The following is a 13073-nucleotide window of genomic DNA, read 5'->3' as shown; positions in this document are numbered from 1 at the left end:
GATTAATTTTTATTTTATTTTATTTTTCATGGATTCTAACTCATTAATGCTAATGCTTCAACAGATCAGTTGCCTTTATGGTGCCACAGGACATGTGAAGGTTTAACTGTTGCAGCTCACCACCATCTTGTGGTGTAATGAAAAAATAATAGTGCGACCTTTTAGAAGTGGGTAGGATGTTTTTAATGCATTTCTCTTTCATCTTGGTTTTAATGTATCTGTGTGGGATTTGTTTTGTGTAGGGTTGCAAATCGCTTTTGGTTGCTCTGGGCAAGATAAAGTGGCTGACAAATTGAATAAATAAATAAAATAAAAATGGTGACTATAATGGTAGTTCATGCCAAATGGCTCAACCTTGGTGCAAATATGAAATGTTTATAGAAGAAGAGTTTGGATTTGATATCCCGCTTTATCACTACCCTAAGGAGTCTCAAAGCGGCTAACATTCTCCTTTCCCTTCCTCCCCCACAACAAACACTCTGTGAGGTGAGTGGGGCTGAGAGACTTCAGAGAAGTGTGACTGGCTCAAGGTCACCCAGCAGCTGCATGTGGAGGAGCGGGGACGTGAACCCAGTTCACCAGATTACGAGTCTACCGCTCTTAACCACTACACCACACTGGCTCTTCTGATGGCTTGGAGCACAAAGTTCAGTGACTCGTAATGCTCATTCAGTGGTGTACATTGTGAACTATGAATGATTCTGCAGCTCACATTGGAACAAAAACACCTTCCTCACTCACTCATTCACACCCACCCACACACTCCAGCCCCCTTCCTTCTTCCCATCCAGCATTTATGGAGATGTGTCCCATGGTGATGTCATCAGGTGTGCACCAGGATCAGAGTTTACTTGCAACTGGGATTGAAATAAATTACCGTACTTTTCCGTCTATAAGATGCCCCATGTATAAGACCCCCCTATTTTGGAGGACTCAGTTTTAAGAAAATGAGGGGAGATGGCCGAAAGTTATTGAGTTTCTCCCCCCCCCCCCCAGCTGTGGGCAGGAAACACTCCCTAGATTGTTTCCCGCTCGCAGTGTCATCGGGGGAAATTGCGCTCCCGCCAACCGGCCAGTGCATGCACACACCGCTTCTCCCCTCCCCATGCCACTATCCGTGTATTGGACGACCCCAGTTTTTTGACACGATTTTTGAGTCAAAAAGCCTTGTCTAACACATGGAAAAATACGGTAAACTATTTTGTGATGGGGCTGGAAATAGCTTGGCTTGCCAGGCCCAATTGCAAATTGAACCATTCACTATTCCCCCATTGCTAGTTTCTTTCGTACCTTCAGAATGATAAAAGATGCATGGTGTGAAATAAGCATCCCTACATGAAACACAGTGAACCTATCACGGATGGCAGTTGTTGCAGTGGGAAATGAATTTGGTCCCTTCTGGCTATCTTTGATCACCATGACTACAAGCAACGTAGTGTTATAAGTTTGGGGGGGCCGCAAGACTTCCCTAAATTCCTGGAACCAGGAAACAGAATTTAACCAACCCCTAAGAAGCCCCAGATGCAGCAGGAATTCAACTGCTGAGAATGGTTGAGTCATTAAGCAAACAAAGGCAGGGATATGTGCCATTAGCAGAGACTGCATCAGGCAGCAGATGGGTGGGGGCCCTCCTCCAGCTCAGAGTTAATTAGCAGAGTTGTGTTTTAGGATTGCAGCTTGCCTGATGTGAGCTGGGAGGTGGGGTGTCAAGTCTGTAAGCAGCAAGCTGGGACAAAGGGCCATGGCTGATGTCTACTGACATCCAAGAATGTGGCCCTCGGAGAAGCAAAAACTCTCTTGGAGTATAATGCCGTGAGCCCTTCCACCATATATGTGTATATAAACCATATATCAGGAGTCAGCAACCTTTTCCAGCCGTGGGCCAGTGGGGGGAAATGAAAAAATTCCTACATCCCACAAATAACCCAGAGATGCATTTTAAATAAAAGCACACATTCTACTCATGTAAAAACACGCTGATTCCCGGACCGTCCGTGGGCCAGATTGAGAAGGCGAATGGGCCGCATCCGGCCCATGAGCCTTAGGTTGCCTAACCCTGCCATCAGAAAGACACCATGGTCTACATTATGCCTCATTTCCAAAGGAGCCCCCTGGAATCTCACACTGCTGTGGAGATTGGGGTGTGGTGTGTAACAACACTACACCGTGTCATTGCTGAAATTTCTTGCATCCCATTGCATGTGCCATGTGTTTCTAGCCTGCCAATCATGAATAAACATTATCAGAGGTGTGCTTGATCAAATTAAACATTTAAATCTCTCTGGCTTGCTTGTTGTGTGCTGCACCTAAGCTGTGTGTGCTATCTGGCTTGAAATCCCTGTGACACCTTTCTTGCAGGTGCGTGAGTGAGAATTTCAGGCCTCTGCAAACTAATTGCACAGTTGATTACTTGAGTGCACATACTGCGAACTTTTTTTGAAAAATAAAACTTGTAATTTACAGTGAGGTATGCAAGTAAACTCCTTCAAAACTCCTATCAGGGATTTCTAGCTTCCATACAATTACTGAGTGGCCTAATTCTTTATTAACATCTTAGGAACAAATTAATTTACAGTGAAAGACTAACTTTACTGTAGCAGTTAACACTACATTTACATGCCTCTATAATTTACTTCACTTAGACTGTCTCCTATATTAATATTCATTATAAAAGCCCTCTCCTAATATTACTTGATTTGACAGGAATGCATTAGCTATGACAAATGCTTTATAACACACTCACACAATATTAACACAAGCAGAATGCATGGTAATTGCAGTTACTTAAACACTAAGGCTGGCATTTCCTGTTTGTTTCCATTCGTGCAAAATTCTGCAGCTGCGTATAAGTGAAAATTCTGTACAAACATTTCATTAAAAAGTAAAAGATATCATCAAGAATGATGTGCAAGATCTCTGTGGCATTTATTATTCTTTGCATATTATGCTAATCAAAGGAAAAAGAAGTACAGTGAAGGTTCACTGTGTGTAAAACACAAAAACAAACCTCCCTGAAAACAGAAAACTAGCAGAACAGGGAGTGGGCTGGGCTAGCACCATGCTCCCTGATGTGCTAGTTTAAAAAAAGAAAGAAAAAAATCAAGGGAGATTTTCACACAGGAAAAACTTTGTTTTTAATACTGTATTTTATTAACGTTAGGTACACTGGGCTTTGTATGAGGAAGAGAAGAATACAAAAACAATTAATCAATGAAAAGAATAATAAGTGTCTTATGTGCACTTCATTTCTCATGTTTTCATTCTAATTGTAAAAAAGGTACTTATTCATCTACAATAGTGGTTCTCAAACTTTTTGCAGTGGATGGAGCCTTTAAACAAATATTTCATGGAACCCTTGCAATAAAGTATTCTAAAATGGTTTGGGGTTTTTTTAAGCGGTGGAGAAAGTTGATTGTTGGGGAGCAAGCAAGGGGGAGCCTGCCAGAGCGGCAACGTTTAAAAACAGCAACTTTGAGGCTTTGAAAACTTCCCTGCCAGGCTGCTATCTTCTCTGATGGGAAAATTCTTTGTTTTCTTTGGCATCCTTAAGGCTCCAGACCCACATATTTAACTCTTGCTGCTAAGCTGCAGCTCAATGGCAGGTGCTAAGAGGGGGATGAGGGATTGTGGGTCCAAGCACAGTGAAGCTGAAGAGTTAATGGTAGGTGGAACAAGAGAAGGCGTTAGGCAGGGCCATGAAAGTGTCTTTATATTCTTAAGGTGCTGCTTTGCACAACTGAAAAGTTTGGTTTACTAAATACATTTTTAGGCTGAATGAGTGATATGTGGGTTCTAAGAGAAGAGATCATAACCGCTTGGCTCCTGCTCGTTCTGCCACTAAGCTTAGCATGTCATCTCAACCTGAGCTCAAAGTTTAGCTCTCCCAGACAAACAATGAGCAGTAAACCACAGGGCAAACCTTGGATGGGTAGGTTAAACCATGAGCCTGCCTTCAGACAACACACTAAGCCAAAACATGGTTCCTCCAGAACCTTGCATGTTTGCTAATGTATGCTTAGCCATGGTTTGGCTTAGTGTTATATTTCAAACCAGAATACCTTGGTAAGATGACAAGATGATCATGCTAGAAGACAAGAAGGAGACGAGGCTCTGGCTCCCGGAGGGTCTCTGTCTAGTAGGAAACATCCTACCTGTCTATAATGATGAGCCTCCTCTAGTACTAATATTACCCTAATGAATTCCACTTTGGGAGCTAAAAACTGGGTGCCTTAAAACCCATACAGCCTTTTTAAAGACCTTCTCCAAAGCCTTTCATTCACTATGTTTCAATCTGACATGTACATTGGTTTGGAAGAACTGGGGAGGTTATTTTAGTCTGGCTTCGAAAAATAATGAGAACATCATGAAAGACTGCATCAGAATGCTTCCAACCATTTAATGACCTTTTGATAAAAATTGTCGGCAGATATTTAACCGGTGGGAGTAGGCTGATGTTGGCTATAGAACAGCAGGCAGGATCACTTAATTGGGTGGTGGATTAAAGGAATAATCGACTGGTAGATGTCTCGGGTGAGTTTACTCCTATTTTGAATTTTTCTTGTAGCTATTAAACCAGCAGAGTAGAAAATAGACACATTTGGATGACAAATTGGGAACGCTAGTTGTAATAAGGAATAAAACTGTAGAACAGATGTCTCAGGACTCCCATGACAAGGTGAATGAGCTAAAAAGCTCATTTTAGAGTAGGCTAGCTTATTGCATGCAAAAATGAGATAGCTTGGAAAACCCAGCAAGGAAATATGATAAACAACTTAGGACTTTTTGCTACCAAGTAGACAAGCATCTTGTAAAGAACATACTAATCTTTAGCTCTGCCTTACGATCATCATCTGATCAAAATGCTTATACACACACACACACACACACACACACACACAACTAGAAAACTAGTAGATAGGATTCTTAAACCCAGGATTCGGGGGGGGGGGGAGGAAGTCATGTGCTTGGCACCTGGCACGGGTGAGCTTCACCAGCAGTTGTAATGTCAAGGAAGTGCTTTAAATTACAGACCATCAAACATTAGGCACAGCTGATATCTTGGAGAATAAATTTATTGGGAAAATGTAGGTCAGATGTGTCACATGTGTTTCAGCAAAGAATTCTAAAGGAAAATCAGGAATAATTGAAGTTGCTGCATTAGAGGAAAAATAAGGCAGCTCTATTCAGAGAGCAATTTATGCACTGTGGCTAATTGGGCTGACTTTGATTGCTGCTTAATCACTCTCACTGTGGATATGTGGGGAATACAGGTAAGATGCAGACCCTTGACATGCAATTTATGCCCTGGGGAAGGTAATGCAAATAGGTTCCCTTTCCCCTCTAAAAAACCAAGCCACGTTTCTTCATAGACAAGAGTTAGGGGGCCTCCAGACTGCCTCTTTATTGAGCACTCATCATGATTTGATAGTCACAAAAGTTGACACAGAGCTCAAATTATGCCAGGTCTCTATTGAGCATTCATACTGATTTGCTTGTGGGGCAGTTATGCAACGATGAGCATTTATCCTACATTCATCCTAATTTGCTTGCAGGGTATTTATATGTCTTCCTGTTAGTCAGGGCTCTTCCACACTTGTTCTGGAAATTCAGGGGAACTTGAATTTAATTTAGCGCTAAAAAGCAGTTTTCCCTGGGGGAAATCAGCAGGACAAGAGGAAGTGTACATAAAACCTCTGTCACCCACCCCACACCAAACCACCAAAAGCCCCTTCTTTATAGAGCGGATTCACTACACTAGGGCAACAGAGTACTTTAACCTACTTCAATTATGCAAACCTAAAGTTCTAGAATATGCTTGAATCCCATAGGTATCTTAAAAGTTTGGGGAGGGGGAAGCAACCAAGAAGTAGGGGGTGCAATTTATCCCTAGGCACATGCTAATGTCATCCTTGCATCCATTAAGGCTATATTAATGACGATGATAATGATAATTATTACTGTATATAAATATTTTTATAACTATATAAATGTAAAGAAGCTGATTTTAGAGTAAGGGTAGAATTTTGAGTTTAAAGTCCGTAAGAGCCACAAATGGCTGCTGAGTGGCAATATTAGCACTGCCCTATATATCAACTGAATATTTCCTGCCCACTCCTTTCCTTTTTCTAATACCACTTCTGTCAACTGTTACGCTTTCCTCCATTGCTCCTTTTCAGTCTAGTGCTTTGAAGCAGCAGCTGCTGCAATAGCCTATGTCACCTGAACTCCATTTAGGAAGCGGGCCTGCCAAATTGGTGCTGTGTGTCATTTCAGCCTGTTCACCATCTGTTCACCATCAGTGGCCAGTTATGGGTTTAGGAGAGAAGCTCTGAGTGGAAATGCAGGAAATAATCATGCCTTTTTTTTCTTTTCTTTTTAAAGCAGAAAGATGTCTGTTGGCACTGACGGCTTCTCACTTTCTGCCCGGATCTTAAATTTATTTTAAACCCAATTATCTCTGTATTTTGCACAATGCCACGGCCCTCATGCATGTTTCCCAATCTCACCTATTGTTTCAGCTTCAACTGCTCCTGTATTTCATTCTTTTCCCCATCAGCACCCACAGGCAAAACTACAAACATATCAACACTTCCCTTGTCAGAAGATAATTTGTCATGGTACAGTTGTTTGAGCAGTAATGTATACCCAGATTATAGTTATAGGCTGTGAGGAAGGGGTGGGGAAGAAATATTGCATGCAATTTCTGGGCATTCCTCAGACATTACTTTTACTGCTCTCCAAAGATAAACTTTCCTATTTGTTAAATATCTGTTACATAAATTTCAGTTTGATCTGGTTCTAAAACGCAAAAGCAGTATCAGGGCTTGTGATCCTGGCTGGATAATGGTCAGGGTCTGTGGCTTTTCCATTGGCCTGTTTTACCCCCTACAGGCCCAGATGAAGACGAAATTTATGAGATATATAAAACTAGGCAGGCAGGCAGACCAAAAAGATGGCAAAGAAAAGTAAAGAAGAAGACTTGAGCTCATATTTTCCATGGGTGCAAACAGGTAAAATTATTGGAATTGACATACATGCACCAATCAAAACCAGATTATTTGATAACTTGGTCCAAAAAAATTGAGTTATGTCTAGATGTGGTACAAAGGTTCAAGTAACTGATCAACCACTCCAAAACATCCAGGGTGAAGGAATCCGGAGTTGAAAATCTTGCAATCAGCAGATCCTTGAGAATGATTTCTCCTTCTTCTTTTGGAAGTAAAGGTAAAGGTACCCCTGCCCGTACGGGCCAGTCTTGACAGACTCTAGGGTTGTGCGCTCACCTCACTCTAGAGGCCAGGAGCCAGCGCTGTCCGCAGACACTTCCAGGTCACGTGGCCAGCGTGACAAGCTGCATCTGGCGAGCCAGCGCAGCACACGGAAACGCCGTTTACCTTCCTGCTGGTAAGCGGTCCCTATTTATCTACTTGCACCCGGGGGTGCTTTCGAACTGCTAGGTTGGCAGGCGCTGGGACCGAACGACGGGAGCGCACCCCGCTGCGGGGATTCGAGCCACCGACCATGCGATCGGCAAGTCCTAGGTGCTGAGGTTTTACCCACAGCGCCACCTGCGTCCCCTGGAAGTAAAGCTAAGCTATTACACTTGAGTGACTGTGGGAGAAGAGTCAAGCTATAATTTCCATGCATAGAGTAGGATTTGGTGCCTTCTGGATAGGGAGTTCATGGTTCTGTGGCTGGGCCCATTCACCACAAGTTTGGTGGTAGTGCCCGTCATAAATAATTGAAGGATACACAAAAGATGGTTTGACAAAAATTGTGGGCATTCCACTAGCTTGTTGGCAGAGCCTCTGATTTCAATGGAAATCTCATTTAAGTTATAATAAAAAATAAGCCTCTTTTCCGTCAAGAAATGCACAAACCATTAAACAAAAATATAATCCAAACAAATATAAACAAGCAAACAAACAAATATGCACACAGCATGTCCTATAAAAGCTTCCATCCAAAATAAGCCATCCATTTGGAGTTCAAACACCTGGTGGAATTAAACAAACAACAACAACAACATCGAGATGTAGACTACCAGACTTTCATGCACTCAATGATTTCTGCTTCCCATTGTTAAGTAATTCCGGAATATTCTTCAGCCTTGAATGGAATCCAATGAATGTTAGTGCATCGGCCTGGGTTCAGCATGGTGTGCACCACCAAATTAACAGGGATGAGTGGGAGAGAAGATGGTCACTGTCATGCCCTTGTCGGGGGAGGGGACATTGTGGCCATGTTCTCTGGAGCCCCTATTCCTGACTTATCCAGGGCACATACCTGAGTATGCCTTGTGGTGCTGTGAACTTTCTTCCTGAATGTACATGCTGGGTCGCTGTGCTGAAGGGGCTTAGTTCTATTACATCATGTAGACATTCCATTTGTGCGCGAGGAACATTAAACACAATGGGGGTGACTTCAGAGCAAACACATATAGAATTGTGATGTTAATGTCATTTAAACTGCTGTAGTCTAAAGCGTTTTTCAAACGCACTCCAGGAGATGTCAATGCCCTGATTCAGTGAGTGCTCTAGTATTACTCCATTTGCCTACAGCTCCTCCCAGAATCATTCTGTGCCCCAAAGGCTAATGGTATAAGCAAGATAACAAATGGCTCTTTCCCTTCCCGCTTCACATCGCACAGGGGCTGGCCTTTCCCATAAGCTCCATTACCAAAACATTCAAAGTTTTCTGGTGATAGTTTATCTGTGGAGTCAGTCAACTGAAATCTTGACCAATGTGCTGTTGCCAACACCTCACCCACCATTTAAACATATATATTTTTATACATGATATAGTGGTGGTGATGGCAATAAGACCTCCTCTCAGCTTACTTCAGATCTCACATTAATCTCTCAAACATAGCTTTATAAAGCTGTTTTTTATTTTTATTTGTTTTCCCCAAAGGCACAGGTTGAAAGTACGAACATGATTTCCAAAGAACTTAGCAGGAGGGCTTCCTCAGTAGCACACATGCTTTTGATCAGTATTATCAGAGATCTAAATACCCGCTTTTCTTGGCCACTTCCCCATGCCGTGAGGCATTAAAGAGTTGCCTTTTTACAAGCAATATAAACCTAGGCGTCCCCCCCTTTCTTTACTACTCTGTATCATGTGTATAGACAGAAAGAATGATCCAATACAACAGGATGTACTAAATCAGAAACTTTCATATCATCTCTAGGCATTCCACAGTCTAAAGCTGAGAATTCACTCCCTGAGGCTGATATTTGTGCTTCCATAACTGAAGACTGCAGGGACTAAAGCTGAACCCAAGACAAATCTAATGTATTTGTTTCTCCATGGAGTTGTAGTCTCTCTTCCATATCTGCTAAGGTTCACCATTCAGGAGTTATTTTTACCAAGCCACAATAATGAATACAGTGGTACCTCTGGTTACGAACGCTTCTGGTTATGAATGCTGTAGGTTATGAGCTCCGCTAACCTGGAAGTAGCTGCTCCTGGTTGCGAACTTTGCCCCAGGATGCGAATGGAAATTGTGCACCTCTGGCGCACGCGCAGTGGGAGGCTCCATTAGTGAAAGCATGTCTCAGGATAAGAACGGTTTCAGCTTAAGAACGGACCTCCAGAACGAATTAAGTTCGTAACCAGAGGTACCACTGTATCCAGAATCTTTGTGCGTCAGAAACTTTCCTTTTACACCATTTGAGATTTTTTAAAGGTGAAATTTTGCAGGCTTTAGAACCAAGGCTGTAAGGCTTAGAAAAGGTTCATTGTTCCAAATGACATGAAAATAATGTGCAACCCTATTAATCAAAATGCCTTTTACAAGATTACCATCATTTTACTGCTATGCTTTTTTTAAAAGCCCCTTTTTCATTCTTCACTTATATTGGCCCTTCTCCCGGAGGTAAAACTACCATTCATCATTGGCACAAGCTAATTTTATTAATGCATAAAAATTAGCATTGCCCATTGCCTTGCACCGAGACTTTAAAAATTACCAAGTAGATAAGGGGCAAAACCTACTGATTTGCTTTCTGTGCTGTTTTATAGCTGCTAAAGTAGTCAGTCCTTTCAAGATACAGTAACGAGTTTTAGATCATTTCGTGAAATCATTCTTAGCACAGGAATAACTTCCAGTCATTGATGCCTTTGTTACCCTTCCTTTCCGTGTTAACCACCAAGCCTTGATACTATTCAACCTCTGTCGCAGGCTGTTGAATGGATCTGGCAACATAGAATGCATATAGATAACCTTCTTAAAAGCTTAGTAGGAGGAACACCTAAGCCCTATTTGGCCATTCTACTTATGGTTAACAATACACTTGGGTGGGAAGCCGTGCTGCACTGAATAGTCCTTCCCTTTGGCATGTGTACACAGAATGTAAATGTCTGGAGAGAAAGCCTTTACTTGTACAGGTGCCCAGGTGATTTGGAACCCTTGAGGAGCGTGCTTCAATAGGACTTGATGGGAGTTGCAATGCAATACCTTTACCTGGATCCCTTGGGAAACTATGTTCCATGGCCTCTTGTTGCCATTATCTGCAGTCCCCAAAGTTCTACAAGTTGCAACATCCAGGGATACCAGTGTAGACACCACTAAACTAAGCAAAAGCTGGTTCATGGTTGATACTGGGTTGAGTGGAGTAGAAGGGCCAGTGCGGATTTCTGTCTTCTTGGTCCAGTGTTTCACCCTTCCTCCTCAAGGAGTTCATGATGCCATTCTTGATTCTCCTGCTGCCATCTTTGTATCTAACTTGTGAGGTAACTTTGTTTGAGAATATAAGAGGTTCTTGCCCTATGCCTCTAATTGTTCCTGGGTCCCAAATTACCTCCTATGCTATAAGGTAGGGGAGCAACCTAAATACTATTTGGACGTATGCCCCATCTTTCCACTTTATGAAAACTGGGCAACTGAGAAGTACAGAGCCAAAGGAGGAACCTGTAAGTGCGATGCTTTTCGCTGCTTCTGATATAAGCTCTCTCAGATTCAGGCAGGCACCTCAGCAATGGAGCGACTGAGAGGGTAGGAGAGAAATTAGGGAGGATGGCAGGAAAAGGGAAGTAGGCTGGAGGACTAGGGAGACCATGGAGCACTACAGGAGTCAAGAGAGAGAATGCATGTGCATAGACAAATCAGATGCAGTATAAATTACCCTCTTAAAACTGCATGTTTTCATGGGTCCTGCCCCCCAAATTCCCATCAAATCATAGATCATATATGATTTTTTTTTAAAATCCAGCACTGCCATGATAAAAACATTTAATCTGCCATGATCCCTGAGATGTTTTTGGACAGACTCATACTTTCTCTCCCATCAATAACTATAGCACATCTGAGAGAGAGTCTTCTCGGGAACTCTGATGATCTTCTGCTGGCAGACAACAACAAAAACCAAACCAAACCAAACCTCTAATGGCCACGGTATACATGCTGGAATTTTCTTATCTAGTTACTACTAGAAGTGTGCATGCACACAAAAGCTTACACCCACAACAAACTTAGTTGGTCTCTAAGGTGCTACTGGACAATTTTTTTAATTTTTATTTACTTATCTGTTTTGTTCATTTTATAGATGAGTTTTAACTGGCTTGTCTTTATGTTTGAATTTGCATTTTACTGTCTTTTATTGTGTTTCATTATTTTATTTTATTGTGTTTGCATTTTATTGCTGTTAGCACCTTTGATTTAATGAAACACAATAAAAATTTGGCGGAAAGGCAGAACCCAAATTTAATAAATAAGCAAAAAAAACAACAACAACCCTATGGGTTAGATTACATAGAGGCTGTGACTTGCTAATTCGTGGTTGATTGAGGAACTGATTGTGGGCTTCCAGTGTGCAAAATGAATCACATTCTCAGTTCGGGAGACAGCACTGAATTGTAACTGAGTTAACCATTAATAGACCTGCACCACCAACACTGAGAACATCTAGGAAACCAAAGAATCGAACTGCAGAGTCTAAAGGGGAATAAAGGGGCATCTAGGTCAGTGTCCTACCCCAAACTTAAGACCACTCACACACCCAGTATATGCAATCCAGACCACAAAGTAGCAAAAACACAAAATGCAACTTATTGAGCAGATGCTCCACATGATTTCATCAAGTAGGACTAGCCACATGTATAGACTATGGAAATAAGCACCAGAAGTGTTTTGCATGGTTCAAGAGCACTTTGAAGAGGATCAAAAACCCCGACAGACATGAAAATGTTTAGAAACAGAAATCCTGAGATGACTTCATAACCGGTTGTCACAGTAGCTCTGCTTTGGCCAAAGTGATCAGTCTTTATGATTCTTTTTCATCACCTTCTTCTGTTTTATACTATTTTCTACTATTTCTATTACTACTTTGTTTTTGTTCTTGTTTCTTTACTTGATAAAACTGCCACAAGCCTGCAATTACAACAATTTGGTATTTGGAGACAGTTTGTTCTATAGATTCTTTTAAAAATATTTCAAGCCAGTATGATCCAGCTGACAGAATGTTGAAATGATGAAAGATCATAAACATCTGGGTTCCACCCCGCCCCCCACAACAAGTTCATTGCAGAAACCACTCTGTCTCAGCCTTCAAACAAAGTTGCTGTAATGACAATTATAGAACGCTGTTTGCTGACAAAATGCATAAGGAAAGAAGGTTGCACCTGTGGATACAACCTTTATTGATAACAGGTATCAACAAGCAAAACCCCTCTGTGATTGATTGAGAAAAGAAAGCCACACCAACAAAGCCTAGGAACACTCCTTTTGGAAAGGATCAGCCTTAAAAACTGGGCAGCATTCGTAAAAGCAGATGACCATATATAAAGGCAGAGTAAGACTTCCAAACCAAGGCTATGCAAGTTTGCGCTGTGCTAAACTGCAGTGTAGAAAATCCCTTGGTATCAAATGGCCTGCCACCCACAGTAGCTACAGGAGAAAAAACAAACGACTTGACTCATTTCACATTTCTCTTTTCAGCAAGTCTTTTATGTATGCACTTCATGAGTCTGCATACAACAAGCACATGACAGAAAGTGACAAGATCAATTCTTTCATGTGAGGTACTGCAACCATCTGCCTTTGAAGTTTCCTGGACAGTGGCTCAGATTTTAAA

The 13073-nt window shown here is 41.8% G+C and overlaps 1 protein-coding gene and 1 long non-coding RNA gene across 18 annotated transcripts in view; one reads left to right on the top strand and one right to left on the bottom strand.

Moving 5' to 3' along the window:
• The window catches only part of ZNF385D (zinc finger protein 385D), a 589542-nt gene that overhangs the window by 43845 nt on the left and 532624 nt on the right, over positions 1–13073 (bottom strand). The window lies entirely within an intron of this gene.
• The window catches only part of LOC310745624, a 127797-nt gene that overhangs the window by 55854 nt on the left and 58870 nt on the right, over positions 1–13073 (top strand). The gene's annotated exons all lie outside the window — the stretch shown is intronic.

The sequence above is a fragment of the Podarcis filfolensis genome (assembly GCF_964270895.1).
Source record: "Podarcis filfolensis genome assembly, chromosome: 12".
NCBI lineage: Eukaryota > Metazoa > Chordata > Lepidosauria > Squamata > Lacertidae > Podarcis > Podarcis filfolensis.
Note: the sequence above shows the minus strand (reverse complement) of the source record. Positions and strands in the feature narration are given on the sequence as shown.